At 44.0% G+C, this 14,003-nt stretch overlaps 1 non-coding gene across 1 annotated transcript in view; it reads left to right on the forward strand.

The window, feature by feature from the left end:
* The window catches only part of LOC104861012, a 109,089-nt gene that overhangs the window by 47,118 nt on the left and 47,968 nt on the right, over positions 1-14,003 (forward strand). Inside the window, exon 2 of the transcript XR_002025273.1 lies at positions 13,831-13,896. This is a non-coding gene — a transcript (uncharacterized LOC104861012). The remainder of the gene's footprint in view (positions 1-13,830; positions 13,897-14,003) is intronic.

The raw sequence follows: 14,003 nt of genomic DNA on the forward strand, positions 1-14,003 counted from the left end.
GGAGACTTTGAAGGCATTATGCTAAATAAGCAACCACAAAAAATAATAACGCATGATTCCACTTATATGAGGTATCTAAAGTAGTTAAGTTTATAGAAACCAAAAGTAGAATGGTGAAAATACTGAGTTGTTTAACGGGGACAGAGTTTCTCTTGTAAAGTCAGAGTTCTAGAGATTTCTTATACAGCAATGTGCCTAAATTTAACAATATTATACAACTAAAAGTAGCTAAGTGGGTAAATTTACATTATTTCTTAAACAATTTTTTAAAAGGAAAAAAAATTAGATGAAGTACAACTAATCCTATATTAACAAACCACTGACATATTAACTCTTGGGCGCGCGCGCGCGCGCACACACACACACACACACACACACACACACACACACGAGCCCCCTAGGGCAATCATTCTCTTTTGCCATTTCTGAGGTTTCCCTCCCATTTAGTTAACAGCACTGTTAATAATAGCATGTGTGTTTTGCTCATGGTCAGGTCCCCCCACACAATCCTGGTGCCTGGCACAGAGTTATTACTCAACTAGTGCTCCCGAAATGACTAAAGGAGCTGATGGAATAGGGCTTTAGTTTCCCCACCTCTAAAAAAGAAGTCTTGAATACCTGCCTTAAACACTCTGTGTAATGGAGAAATCCTCCTGGCCCCTTGGCTTGTGGATGGTAAGAATGTGGGGGATTTCCTTCCTCCTTTGCCACCAGCATGTGTCTCTTTGCCTCCTGATGAGTCATCTGGGAGCCAGACACCATCGCTTTTGGACAAAACATGTCAGGTAGCTCTTGAGAGCAGCAGGTCCATAAATCTGTGCTGCGGGCCCCCATGGTTGCCTAGGGAACACTGGGGCACAGCCAGGAAGAGGGACTCTGCAGCCAGGGAGCGCTGTGGCCAGAATCCCAGCTGTCTCCTACAACAGCCAGGCAGGAGCTTCCCACTTTCTAGTATACAGCCAGCGTCCTATTCCTGTTCAGGGCAAAGCGGGACCCAGCCAAGATGCCCTGAAAAGCTCCGAGGTTCTCATACCAATCATTCAAAGAAATAGAAGTAATCAGTTAGCAAGATGATGGAACCAGCAATCAAGCAGCTGGCATCTAGTCTTGTGTTTCAGTCTTTCATCATTTCACAGGCAATCATAAGCAGATCCCTTTCCTTCCACTGTGGTTGTAAAGATTAAATGAGACATTTATTAAACTGCTTGGCATAAGTCCTGACAGATAGCAGGCAAGTATGGATGGATCTGTAAAGGTAATTATTACTTTTGTTGTTGGTAGCAGTAGCAATAGTAGTAAATATACATTACACTCACTAAACTCTCCCCAGTGTTACTCCATTTTACAGGTAACGAATCTGGGCTCAGGATTGAGAATATAGCTCAATGGCACCATCCCTGCCTGACAAGGGCAAGGTCCTGAGCTCAATTTCCAGGACAGACAGACAGACAGAAAGAAAGAAACAAACAAACAAACAAACCGGGCTCAGACAGGTGCCTGCCTTGGCAGCACTGAACTAAGAACTGGGTCCACAGTCATAGCTGGGTAGCCAATTTAAAGGATGGAGATTATAAACAGACAAAGTGTCCTCTGTGTGTGTGTATATCTGTGTGTATGTGGAAAACCTAGAAAACATTTGGAAAAATGTTAATATTTATGATGTTTCCTATACCTTTCCATAGTTCTGCTAAACATAATTGACTCTGATAACTTTTTAAAGTTACTTGCACCTTTTTTTAGTATTTTAATAATGAAATAATACACCGTCATTTTAATTACATTTTTTTCAAGGCTATCGGACTGCTTCTGAATGCCCCCATTGTGGCTCTAGCCTGGAAGGCATGGTCTAGGCATTTGTCTGGCGTCAGTTTCCCTGCCTGTGAAATAAAGGAAGGACCATGCCATGTCTAAAGTCTCCTCCAGCTGTGATTCTGAATGCCTCCTTCCTATGTACACAAGCAAATAAAACAGCTTAGATATGCTGATTCTTAGTGGATCAGCTTTAATGCAAAGAAAATAATTGTTTCCAAGTAGAAATCAGTCCTGAATGCAAATGGATATATTTGTGGAGTCAAAAAGTGTCTTCATTGGTCAAACGTGCTTCCCAAAACCTCAAAGAGAGATTCCTCCTCAGTGGAGACCAGCTAACTCTAGGCCAAAAAATCTCTCCCTTCCTTACAGAAAGAAAAATTAACCTTACTGAATGAGGTTTCCACAGGTTGGGCTTAGTACAAGGTACATTGCACACACAGTCAAATCCAAATTTATTACCCTAGTTGCCAGCATTTGTCTGGCAAAAGCTAGATCCTGAAGCCTCCTTGCTAACTGCCAAACTGTTATTGAATATGAATCCATGACCTACCATGAAGATCCATGAGGGGAAGAAATATTGTCATCTATTCTCATGTGTCCCTCAAACCTTCACACATTACATAATAAATATCTGCTGAGCACTGGAATCCTCCCTGTTAGCAGTGTTTTTAGGGCTCCATCAAGTCAATGGTTTGACCAGTGCATTGAGCACACATCTCTAAGAAAGGATGATTTGGGGGTATGACTTAAGACTTGTAAAAACACACTGATTCATTAAACTATGTCTATGTATTACTTTGATTTTAAATTTTTAAAGTTTTTAGTTTTTTGGTTTTGGGGGGTTGTTTTTGTTTTTTGGGGTTGTTTGTGTTTGTTTGTTGTTTTTTTTTTTTTGTACCAGGGATTGAGCTTGCGAAGCAGGCACCAGAACCACTGAGCTAAATCCCCGACTCTAAAGCTTTTTGTCTTTTAAAAAAAAAGAAAGGCTGTTCTTAATTTAAATCAAAGTGGAAGAATCCATCCTGTTGAGGGTTCCTGATACTCAAGGGGCCTTCAGGTAATGGACGTCACATCAGACAGCCAGACATTGGGAACAGAAAGGTAGAAAAGGCTACTATTTGGGGATTGCCAGAAGCAACAGAAGAGCACAGGAATCCTGTGGAACGATTAAAGTTGAAAGAAAGGGCAGGCTGTATAGAGAATGGATTCCCAACACAAAATTCACAATAGATATAGAAAGATTAAAAAGATACAGAGAGAAAGACACAGTTCAGCAAAGCAAGCCTCCTCCTAAACAATTTTGCCTACAGGAAGCCCTGGCTTCAGAGAGCATGGTGGGTAATTGGAATAAAAAGGACTGGGTCAGATACAAGAATAACAACTCCAAAATACCTCTGAAGAGATGTAATTGGAAGACCATAAAAATGAAGTTTCACATTTTAAAAAAGAATAAAGGAGGACAAAGTCTCAGACATTTCACTTTACTTTCACTCTGTGTTAAGGCTGAAATCCACCTGCTCTTTCATTTGTTCACTCCCTCACATGTTCACTTGCTAATAAATATTTATTGAGCACTTACATCCATCACACACAGAATTCTTGGGTGAGCAGAAAGAAAAGCCATCCTTGTTCTGCTGGAGCCGCAGTCTAGGGAAGGAGGCAGATAGTGATCAAGTAATCAGATGGAGGAGTGAGGAACCACAAACCAAAGCAAACCCTCTGGTGCAAAGGGATGTGGTTTGCTGAGAGCTGAGAACAAAGGAACCTTATCTAGCCTGAGGAAGAGCCCTGCTTCATGCTGACCTGTGATGAATGGTTAGACAGGTCCGGGGGCAGACACGCCTGGCGGAACCAGCACTCAGACAACCCAGATCCTACAGCAACCCTCCCTCTGGAGCGTTCCCTTTTGAGCTCCATGAGCCTCCATTTGATCCTCTGTAGGGAGAGGATGCTGGACTCAAATGATGTTTCTTAAAATACGGTCTTCTGTGATAGAATTACTTAGTTTACTTGTAAAAAAGATCAGTTCCTGGATGTCACATCAGAATGACTAAATCAGAATATATGGGGCTGGGGCCCAGGAATCTGAATTTAAGATTCACTCTAGGTGACTCTTTTTTATCCCGGTATGCTGAAGTCATTTTTAAGTTCTGTATTTATATTAGTATATGTTTGCAGTGCATAATGATTATATACATCATGGGGAGTTGGTACACGCACATAATTCTTTTTACTTCGACTCCCCTCTCTCTTCTTTCCCTCCATATCTAGATCTCCTTTCCATTTGCCAAAAATGTATCCCCCCGTTTCCTGTTATCTCTCTTTTATTTTGCTCTCCAAATTATTTATATTTTATGTTTCTCATATAAGAGAAACTATGCAATACTTAAGTTTATGTGTTTAATTCCACTCAACATCATGGTCTCAAGTTGCATACATTTTCCTACAAAGGCCTCAAATTTAACCATCTTTATGGCAGAGTAGTAGTCTACTGTCTAGGTGACTCATGCACTATAAAGTCAGCATCGCTGTTTCTGTAGGCAAACTTGGGCCCGCTCCATGGCTCTGTTGTTTCTTTCTTTCTAAATTCCTAAGCTCCTGAGGGAGCCGTAGCTGGAAGGAGTGAAGTGAGCAGTCCCAAGGATTGAGTGAAGGGATGGGAGAAAATTTTCAGGTAACAAAAAATCTTCGAACTATCACACCTAGAGATGATCTGGTTGTTTCAGAGTAAGTTTCCTAGCTTGGTTTAAGAGCTCCAGACTTGAGACTTTTTTCTCTACTCAGCCCTAGAATTTAACTGGATAGGAACTCACTGGTGTTCCTTCCCGGCTTGTTTCCCTCTTCTCATCATCGCCTTCTCCCTGGCCTGGTCTTCTCTGCAGTATCCAGGAGCAGATGCAGACTCACGAGGGTCACCTTCCTTCCCTGCCCTTCTAGAAATGAGTAGTTTGCCTTGGATGCAGAGGTCTGTGGTCTGTGATGCTGATAAATAATGGTCTGTGGTCCGATACACACGAAAATTCCTGCTGACCCTAGTTGTTCCAGTGGCCAACCATGACAGACTGGGGCCTAGGGCCCTGCCTGTGCCAATGAGCTGTGTTTCTTTACACTCAGCAAGCTCACTGGGCACCCATCTACCACACTCCACCCACTAGGATGATCAGCTCCCTCACTAGCCCATCCCCTGACCTAGGAATTTTCTCTCTTTGCTTAGAAACATTCCCAGCAAGACCTGGGCTTTCTGGATGTGGTCGTTTCAGGAGTTGGGTCTCAAAAACAGATAGATACATTATTTCTGCCTACCTGATAGGATTCTGTGTTCAAATGAGATAATATATGTAATGTATGCAGCACGTGCCTAGAATATAGTAAGTTCTCAACATATGTTAACTGTGATTATTTGAATTATTATTTCTCTAGCCACTGCGTGTTTGCAGTAATTTATACCAGAAAAAAAAAATCATCAGTTACATCAATTGGCAAGTAAAAGTCTGGAAGGCCAGCTGAGAGATCAACTAAAAGAATTTTACCTAAATATTCCACACACTAGAGATCTGCTGCATTTTTAAAACTCTACAAAAATATCAATAATAAGTCAACATTTCTTGAGAGCTTTCTAGGTTTCAGACATCACAATTCCACTTAAATCCCCTCAACAACTTAATGTGGTAAACACTAGTAAAGATCCCATTTTACAGATAAACAGAAGCTTAAATAAATGAAAAAAATGTGTCTAAGGTCAAGGTTTAACAATCTACGTCTTTCAAGTTAACTAGTGCCCTTTCTCCCTCCTCCCACCCCCTTTCCCTCCCCCTCCTCTGCCCTTTCTCCCTCCTCCCTCTAAATGACAATACTTGGCTTGGTCTCTATGACAGGACCAATAACCAGAACAATGTTTACAGACAACTATTTGCTCAGACCTTCCATCCTTCTTTTTGGAAGAGGTGAGGCACGAGCTTCATATAAGCTGAGTTTTTGTTGTTGTTGTTGTTGTTGTTGTTGTTAATAGACACATACTATTTGTACGTATTTATAGGATACAGGGTGATAACTCAATGAATGTTTACAATGTGTACTGATCAAATCTTGATAATTAGCATCTCCATTTCCTAAAACACTTATCATTTCTATGTGCTGGAAAACTTCAGATTTTTCTATTAATTTTGAGATATGCCATAAACTGCTGTAGACTAAAATTATCCTACCATGCAACAGAACACTACAGTTAATTCCTCCCAATTGTTTTGGTACCAGTATCCAACCTTCCGGCATCCCCTCCCCTCTACCCTTTAGCTTTCACAAATGAGTGAGATTATGCGGTACTTGCTTTCTGTACCTGGCTTACTTCACTTAACATCTTCTGTTTCCATCCATGTTGTCCTAAAAGATAGGATTTCTTTTTGTTTGTTTTATCTTTTGTTTGTTTTTGTTTTTGAGACAAAATCTCATTATGTAGTTCAGGCTGGTCTTGAACTCACTTTGTAGCCCAGACTGCCCTTGAACTTCTAGTGATCCTCCCGCCTCAGCCTCCTGAGTGCTGGGCTTCCAGGCAAATGCCATCAACACCTGGCTTAGGATTTCATTTTTTTAGAGCTGAAAATATTCCTTGTACATATACCACATAGTCACTATACGCGAGATTTAATCCTCAGATTCAGCCTCAGAGAATGGCCCCAAACACTCTGTTTCCAAGGATCTATATCTCTAGTCTACTAAGAATCTTCTAGTCTCTACTTTTTCTTCTTTCTTCCCTATTTTTCAGGAAGGCCAGCATGCGGCCAAATTTGGGTTACTGAGGAGATCAAAACTATCAGCTTTCTAGTCAACCTAACTCTCCTCTAATCTCATGTCTGGATAATCTCTGTCCTCCATTTCCTCTGCTGTAAAATGGAGCCAACAACATCAAAAACAAAGTGTTACCAGAGGATTGTATGAGTTGATGCTGTGGATTAGTCTGGCACAATGCCTGGTGTGTCCCTGCACTCAGCACATCATGGTTAATTGAAAAGAGGCCAAAGGAAGCCGGCAATATTGGCCTCTAAATGGATGGCACTAGGGGTAATGGAAATATCAGCCACCCAGGAACTTTTAGTTCCCTTCATGTAGCTAAATGCAATTCTCCCAGATTGCTCCTCTCTAGAAGTTTCCACAAAACCTTCCTCTTATCTTGCTCCCCCAAGTGCTCACCGGGGTAGTCTCACAAAAGAAAAACCAAGCTACCTCCTCTTGCTCCACATACTTTTTCAGGACTGTGAAGACACTGGGCACTTCCTGTCCCAGCATTCCTCCCCACACCCTTGAAATGGGCAGAGGAAACTGCCTCTTTCTCACCCTCCTACCCCTCACCGTGTCCCCAGTGCCCAAACTCACGCCACCTGTTACTCCCTAGGCATCTTCATACTCAGTCCAGGTTCCCACGAGGTCACCTCTTCCAGAAAGGAGAGAAGGGGAGGCAGATCCGTACTATGACATCACTTCCCTGCCTCGCTCCCTGGAGGCTAGGTCTGCCTCCTCCCAAGCTGGGCTCTAAGACTTTGCCCAGATTCAATTTTTAGATGCCCCCAAGGAAAAGATTCTCACCACTTCCTTTTTTAGACCTTTTTCAACTTGGTAGCCACCACATGTGAAAATGCTCCAAAGGGGTTGTATGATTCGGTCAAGAGGGCACAAAAGAGGAAGGATGAAGAAATTAGAAGCCCGTGTCGTGTATTTCTTTCTTTCCTTACTGAACTCACATCCCATTCAGTATCAGACCCAACTGCCTGTGTATCCTCAGTTGCACATTCCTGTTATTCCTCTTAAACTACAAACTCCGGGAGAACAGGGGAGGCCAGCATCAATTCACTTTATCCAGTTCAAGTTCTGCTCCATGATAAATGGTAAAACACTAGATTTCTTCCACGGCCCCAAAGTGAAAGAGTTTACAGTGAGACAGAGACAGCGAGCAGGAGAAACATTCAGCAAATAAAAGTAAGAAGTAACAGGCTGGAGATCAACTGATCAAGGGGCCTCGCCAAGAACTTGGCACTGAGGAAGCTCTGATATAAATTCAGGAAAAATGGAAGGTGAAGTAATACAGGCACTGCTAACAGCAGATTCTCAGTGGGACCCTTAAGAATGTTTAAAGAACCAATGATAAAGGACAGCCCTTTCCCTTGGCAAATGTGGAGTGGGAGATAGATATATTCATAGACAGACATAAAATTACAGAGAATATTAATACAATTATAGTAGTAGTCCTTTTTTTTTTTTTTCCAGCGCTGGGGACTGAACCTACAGCCTTCACACTGAGCTAGATTCTCAGCCCTTGTTTTACCCCGAGACAGGCTTTCACTAAATTGCCAAATCACCCAAGTTGGGCTCAAACTTGCTATTCCCCTGCCTAAGCCTTACCAAATGTGGGATTACAGGCATGTGCCACCACACCCAGTCTTTCATTCAGGGTCTTTGGTTTTTTTATGAACCAGGTCCGAGCCTAAGCATTACAGACTATAGCATATTTAATACGCATAATGATCTAGTAAATCTATTAGCTGAAGAAATTAGAAGCACAATTTCCAAGGCATAGATGAGAAGTGGAGGAGGGAAGAGTTTATATACTTTACCCCAGGTCACACATCAAGCAATTAAAGCTGGGATTCAAACTGAGATTCTGTGCCATGGTGCAAAAATACATGATACATGGGGGGCGGGGAGATGTTCATGGTGTCAAATCTCCTGGCTACTGGACTAGTTTTTCCTCAGACAAACTCCTTCCCCTGTCCGGTCTTTAGGTCTCCACAAGTAAAGTAAGCGTTAGATTAGATAAAGAGTTAACAAAGTTTTTCTGCAAAAGGGCCAGACAGCAAACATTTTAGACTGCAAGACAGATGGTCTCTGTTGCAATTACTCAGCTCTGCCATTATAGCATCAAAGCAGCCACAGACAATATGCAAACAAATGAATGTGGCTCTGTTCCAATAAAACTTTATTTACAAAAGCAGGTGCAAGACTAGATTTCATCCCTAGGCTGTAGTTTGCAGACCATGGACGAGATGATCTCTAGAGTTTTGGGTTCTGGCATATCAGTTCAGGGGCCTGACTTGTGGCCACGGAGCCCAGAGGGACCAGGACATTGAAAAGCCAACTAACTGTAATGAGATTGTTGCCATAGCCTTTGATGACTGCAGCATCTGTGGTCAGAGAGTTAACCCTGGCACTGCTCCTTGACTTAGTTGCTCGTGCGGCTTCAAATGGACCTGTTCTTTCAGAACAGGTGAGCCTTTCAGATCCCATGCTCCAGCATGCTATACTCTTCTCTCCTGGACCCCAGTTCAGCACCCTAGGCTCTTCCCACACATGTGATATGAATTCAGTTCCTGGATGACTTGGCAATTCATCTGTACCAGCCTGCTACAAGAAGCTGCCACTAAGCTTTCTCGACCTGATCGGGGAATGTGGTATGATGTGCAGTGCTGGGTTGGGGGAATCCATGCTCACCAAAGAGTGACAAGGTGTAATCACCACAGACAAAAGCAGTTTTGTATGAAGGGAGCTGAAACGCGTCACTCTTGGGAGCCTCTGACATGTTGCCTTTGGAAGTAGAAGAGGTGCCTCTCACCGCAGCCAGTGTCCCCTGTCCAGAAGTAAGGACACTTGTCTTCTCTCATACCCAGGGATACAAGGGAACAAAAGTTTTCTCTGTATTCCAACAGACCCCAGGATACTTCATGGAACAGATGTCTCACACCTCCAGTTCCCTTTTGTTTTCTTCGCCTCGTTTATTTGGTGTTTTGCATTCCAGCTGTACTGTTTGCCCTGTGACCTCAGACAAGTGATTTAACTACTCTGAACCTCAGTTTTCTCATCTGGAAGATGTCCCTATTAATAGCACGCACCTTGAAATATTCTTATGAGGATTAAATGAGACAATGCACATGAAGGCATTCTGGCCTAACGCCTCACACCTCATAACCACCTAATTACTGCCCAATGATATTACTATTACTCTGCACTGGGTTTGGTGCACACATTATCATGTTGAACTCTTAATCACAGCCCCATGAGGCAGGGACTAGTATGATCTTCGTCTCACAGATGTGGAAACCAAGGTCCCAAAGTGCTTATGTGACTTGTCCAAGGGCAAATAGAAAACAAATTAGTGGAACTGGGACATAAACCCAGGTCTATTGGATGCCAAAGTTCCAGCTCTTAATCACTTTACTCCCCTATCCAAGGTCACAGCAGCAGCTATTAAAGGATGGAAACAGGATTGGAATCCAAGTTGGCTTTCGACTCCTTGGCAGACCCAGCCCTGCCCAGGAGGCAGGGAAGACCAGCCTACAGGGCACCTCTGTAGGATTGAGGACTCCTTTCCGACTTCCCTCCCCTCTCTGACCTCTGCCTCACTCCGTACCCCAATCGCATTCCATTTTCTGCTGTAATTTCCTTCAGGCTAACACGAAGCCTTCTGCAGCATTTCTTGTTTAATCTCAGTCTAGCGCAGAGAGAAAGACGCAAGCTCTGGCAGATAATAATGCCTTGAATACCAATGCCACTTACTCACGGAATGGCCTTGGCCATGTCAGAGGATCTCTCTCAGCCTCAGTTTCTTCATCTGTGAAGAGGATAACACCTCCCTTGGGTTGCTGTGAAGATCTGACTATAAGCAGAGTACCCAGCATGCTGCTTGGCCCATAGTAGGTAGTACTCTCTGAAAGGTGCTGTCACCATCCATGGCACCTTGCAGTGCTAGGTTATCCTTCACTTAGTTCAGCCACAGCACCAGTGTGGTGCCCTACAAGAAGCAGATGCTCCTGTGTATGTCTGGTTAGATCAGAAGCTGGAGAGAGACAGAGAAAGAGAACCAAGCAAAACCCTGTGATCGCACGTGACACATCTCCTACTAAGACATCCTAAGCATATCCCACAGTCTGCCAGCCTCAGTTTCCCCACCTGACAAATTCAGTGGCAGCTTCTCCTGAAAGGCTCCAAGCAATAGGAGTTTGCAGCATCAGAGGTTTCTAGTGTAATAAGATGGATAATGAAAAGATTCTTCTCGCCCAAGCCTTAAGTGAGTCAGAGCTGTGTGCTTGGCTTTGCCCCAGGGAGTACCAAGAAAATGAAATATCGTCTGTATCCTCATGACACCTAAACAAATGGTCTGTTCCATGGGTCAAAAACCAGCCAGAAGGGTTGAGGCATCTCCATGAGGGGAGGTAAAGAGGGCAAGAAAATGACCATCCACAAACATTGCCCAGGGAGTCCTGTACGTGGTTGCTATTACGGATAATGCCTACATGCTATGGCGGGAAGTTTGTTTTGCCTTTGCAAAAGGTGCTGGCAAATGACAACATGTCTGCAACCTGCAAGGATTCTGAACTTCTCTCTCCAGCTCCATAACCTCTTCCATATCAGACACCTGAATCAATGCACAAGTTCTCGCCTAAACAACAAACTCTACTCTTTCATAATAAAGAGAAACCAACTCTGAACTTCAGATTTGCTCCTTCTTTTCTTTCCCTCCTGGCCTTTTGCCACCATAGAAAAATGTCTGATAGGTTCAGTGTTAACACTGCAGCTGGTTGCTGTGATTATGTAGACACAGCCCCTGTAAATTCAATGGTGTGTTGCTGGCTGTTCAATAGCTGGTGAAATTAATGCCCAAGGAAGTGGGAAATGGGCCACACAATCGAACCGTGGACTTAGAACTTGCCCTCCATTGTGTCCCACCCTGGTCCTCTCCACATCCTTGCTTTTGCACTAATCATTAGCTTTGTGCCAGCTCCCTGGTCTTCTCTTCTCCAACCCTCTGTACCTTGGGCATAAAGCAATCCAACAAAAGCTTCCTCACCGCAGACTTGAAAAGGCCTGGACATGGTGGGAGTTGAGTGGATGACTCCCACTCCCACCTCTGACATGGAAGATGATGACAGAGGGCATCAGGGTTGCCTTCAGGGGCCACTTTAACTGCAAAGAAAGCTGACTGCCTGGAGCTACAGCATCTCAGGTGATCAACTGAGCCAGTACCTGTCCTCAGATTAGTACATAAGCCACCCAAGACCGAGAATAACCTCTCCTTTTCATTAAGAGCCCTGGGAGAGGGTGGTCCCAGTCTCACACTCCACTGTGAAAGTCACGAGTGGCTGTCATGGGACGCTTTCTCTGCAACAAGGGAAGAGCCCCACCCTATATACCAGAAGAGTGGGATTTGATAACCAGCAATGCTCCTGACCAGCTGTGACATCCTGCCAACTCCGTTTACCACTGCTCCAACTCCATAGTGGGCAAATAGGACAACTTGGCAAGCCAAGCATGGTGGCTCACATCTGTAATCTCAGCACTCAAGAAGCTGAGGCAGGAGGATCACCACAAGTTCAAGGTGAACCTAGGCTGTACGGTCAGTTCACGTCCAGTCTGGACTACATGATAAGACTACATGTGTCAAAACAAACAAAGCAAGCAAGAATTTAGCTTGGGTTCTGAAAGCCCTTGAATATCTGCTATGAACTACAAATCTCTTATTTTAAAAATCTTCAAGTAAAACCTAGGCCAGAAAAAAATTTGTTTTCAGAGAAGTATCCATCACAGATTTTTTTTTAACTTTAGGAAAATTCCTTGAAATTACATATTTTGTGCTTTTGGGCAGTCTGCATTCTAGTGGAAGAAACTTAAAATTTCAGGTGTGTGATGACCACCTGCCCTCTCTCTGAAAAATAAAAGTAAAAATATATTAAGAAGAAATAATGTAAACCAGAGTGGCATCTGCTTTCCTCACCCCTTAATGCCAAGTTGTAATGATTATCAAGGACAGGAATTCAAAGCCTGAGACAAAGGCCTGTAGCCTCGAGTAATAGAAGGTGTCAGGCTTGACTTTTCTGAGTCTCCAGATGCCACCACCCCTGGCTCCACCAAATGTCACGATCCACATGACCTCAGGAATCTACTCTCTATAAGCCACCATTTCTCATTTGTTCATAGAAAATGATTATGCCCTTCTCAAAGAAATTGTATGAACCAAAGGAAATAAGTAAGTGTTTGACAATCTGCAGGAACTCAATATATTCCTTCCCAGTACCAGAAGCTCGGCCCCCCAAATTTACCATGTAGCACACAGCTGCAATTACAAGTCACTGTAGCAATCCCACCGGCCCCACCTTGCCCAGGGGGAAAGTGAGAGGTGGTCGCCAAGTGCTCACCTTTGGGACAGACTCCACAGTGGTTCGAGGCCCAGCTCCTCTCTGACAGCTATGTGAACCTGAGGAAAAGAATTCAATTTCATAGAAACGGGTGTCCTATCCACGAAAAGAAAAATGAGGGGGAGAAGAGTTCTTCTCTCATAGGCTCAAGAAAAGAGGCAGTAAGAACTCAGTACATTCTTTAAGACAATACGTGCAGGGTGACATGTAACATAGGGCCGTTCCTTGGCCTTTGGGGGGAGGGCTCATACTTTCTTTAGGTACCATTGATTCACCTCTGGAGAGTATGTCCCTGCATCTGCGTATCCAACGTGAATATAAGCAGAAAGGAGAAAAGATCAACAGACAGTCAAGAGCCCCTCAATCCCTTCCCCAGATGTTTTGGGCTCTCTCCCCTGTTCCCACTATAACCAAACAGCTTCTCTTCTCTTCCCTCCCTCTCTTCCTTTCTTCCTTCTTTCCTTCCTAACTCAGTGCTTCAGTGACATCCATTACATTTTCAACCCCTTCCCATGCTGCAATGCACTTCCCTCTCCTCGCGTTTTTTCCCCAAACACCTGTCATCAGACGGCATGCTTCATAATTTGCTTATTTACGTGTTTACTGCCCATCTCCTCACTAAAATACAAGCTCCTAGGGTGCAGGAGTCCTGCCTATTTGTTCAAGCGCTGCACCTACAAAGCTCAGAATGAATGCACGCAGGGGTGAATGAGTGGAGAAAAGGACTAATAGATTTTTATCAGACCAAAGAGGTTGAGTCAGGGAGATAAAGGATGAAGGCTGGCTCGATGCGATTCAAGACACTACCACCTGCTTAACCGTGGAATTCTCCCTCTTTCAGGGACCAGACAAGGGACAAGCATCCCGCACGGACTCTGAGACCTGACTCCAGGAGCCCTGGTCAGAGGTAAGGACCCCCAGAGGGACTAGGAGGGGAAGACACCCCGGAGGGCCACCTCCGGCAGGGGGATCCCCGCTGCTCTCGGTCCTCCCTCCCCGCACCCCACCCCCGCA

This window comes from Fukomys damarensis, unplaced genomic scaffold (genome assembly GCF_012274545.1).
Source record: "Fukomys damarensis isolate Sample0158 unplaced genomic scaffold, DMR_v1.0_HiC HiC_scaffold_9, whole genome shotgun sequence".
In the NCBI taxonomy this organism is placed as follows: Eukaryota; Metazoa; Chordata; class Mammalia; order Rodentia; family Bathyergidae; genus Fukomys; species Fukomys damarensis.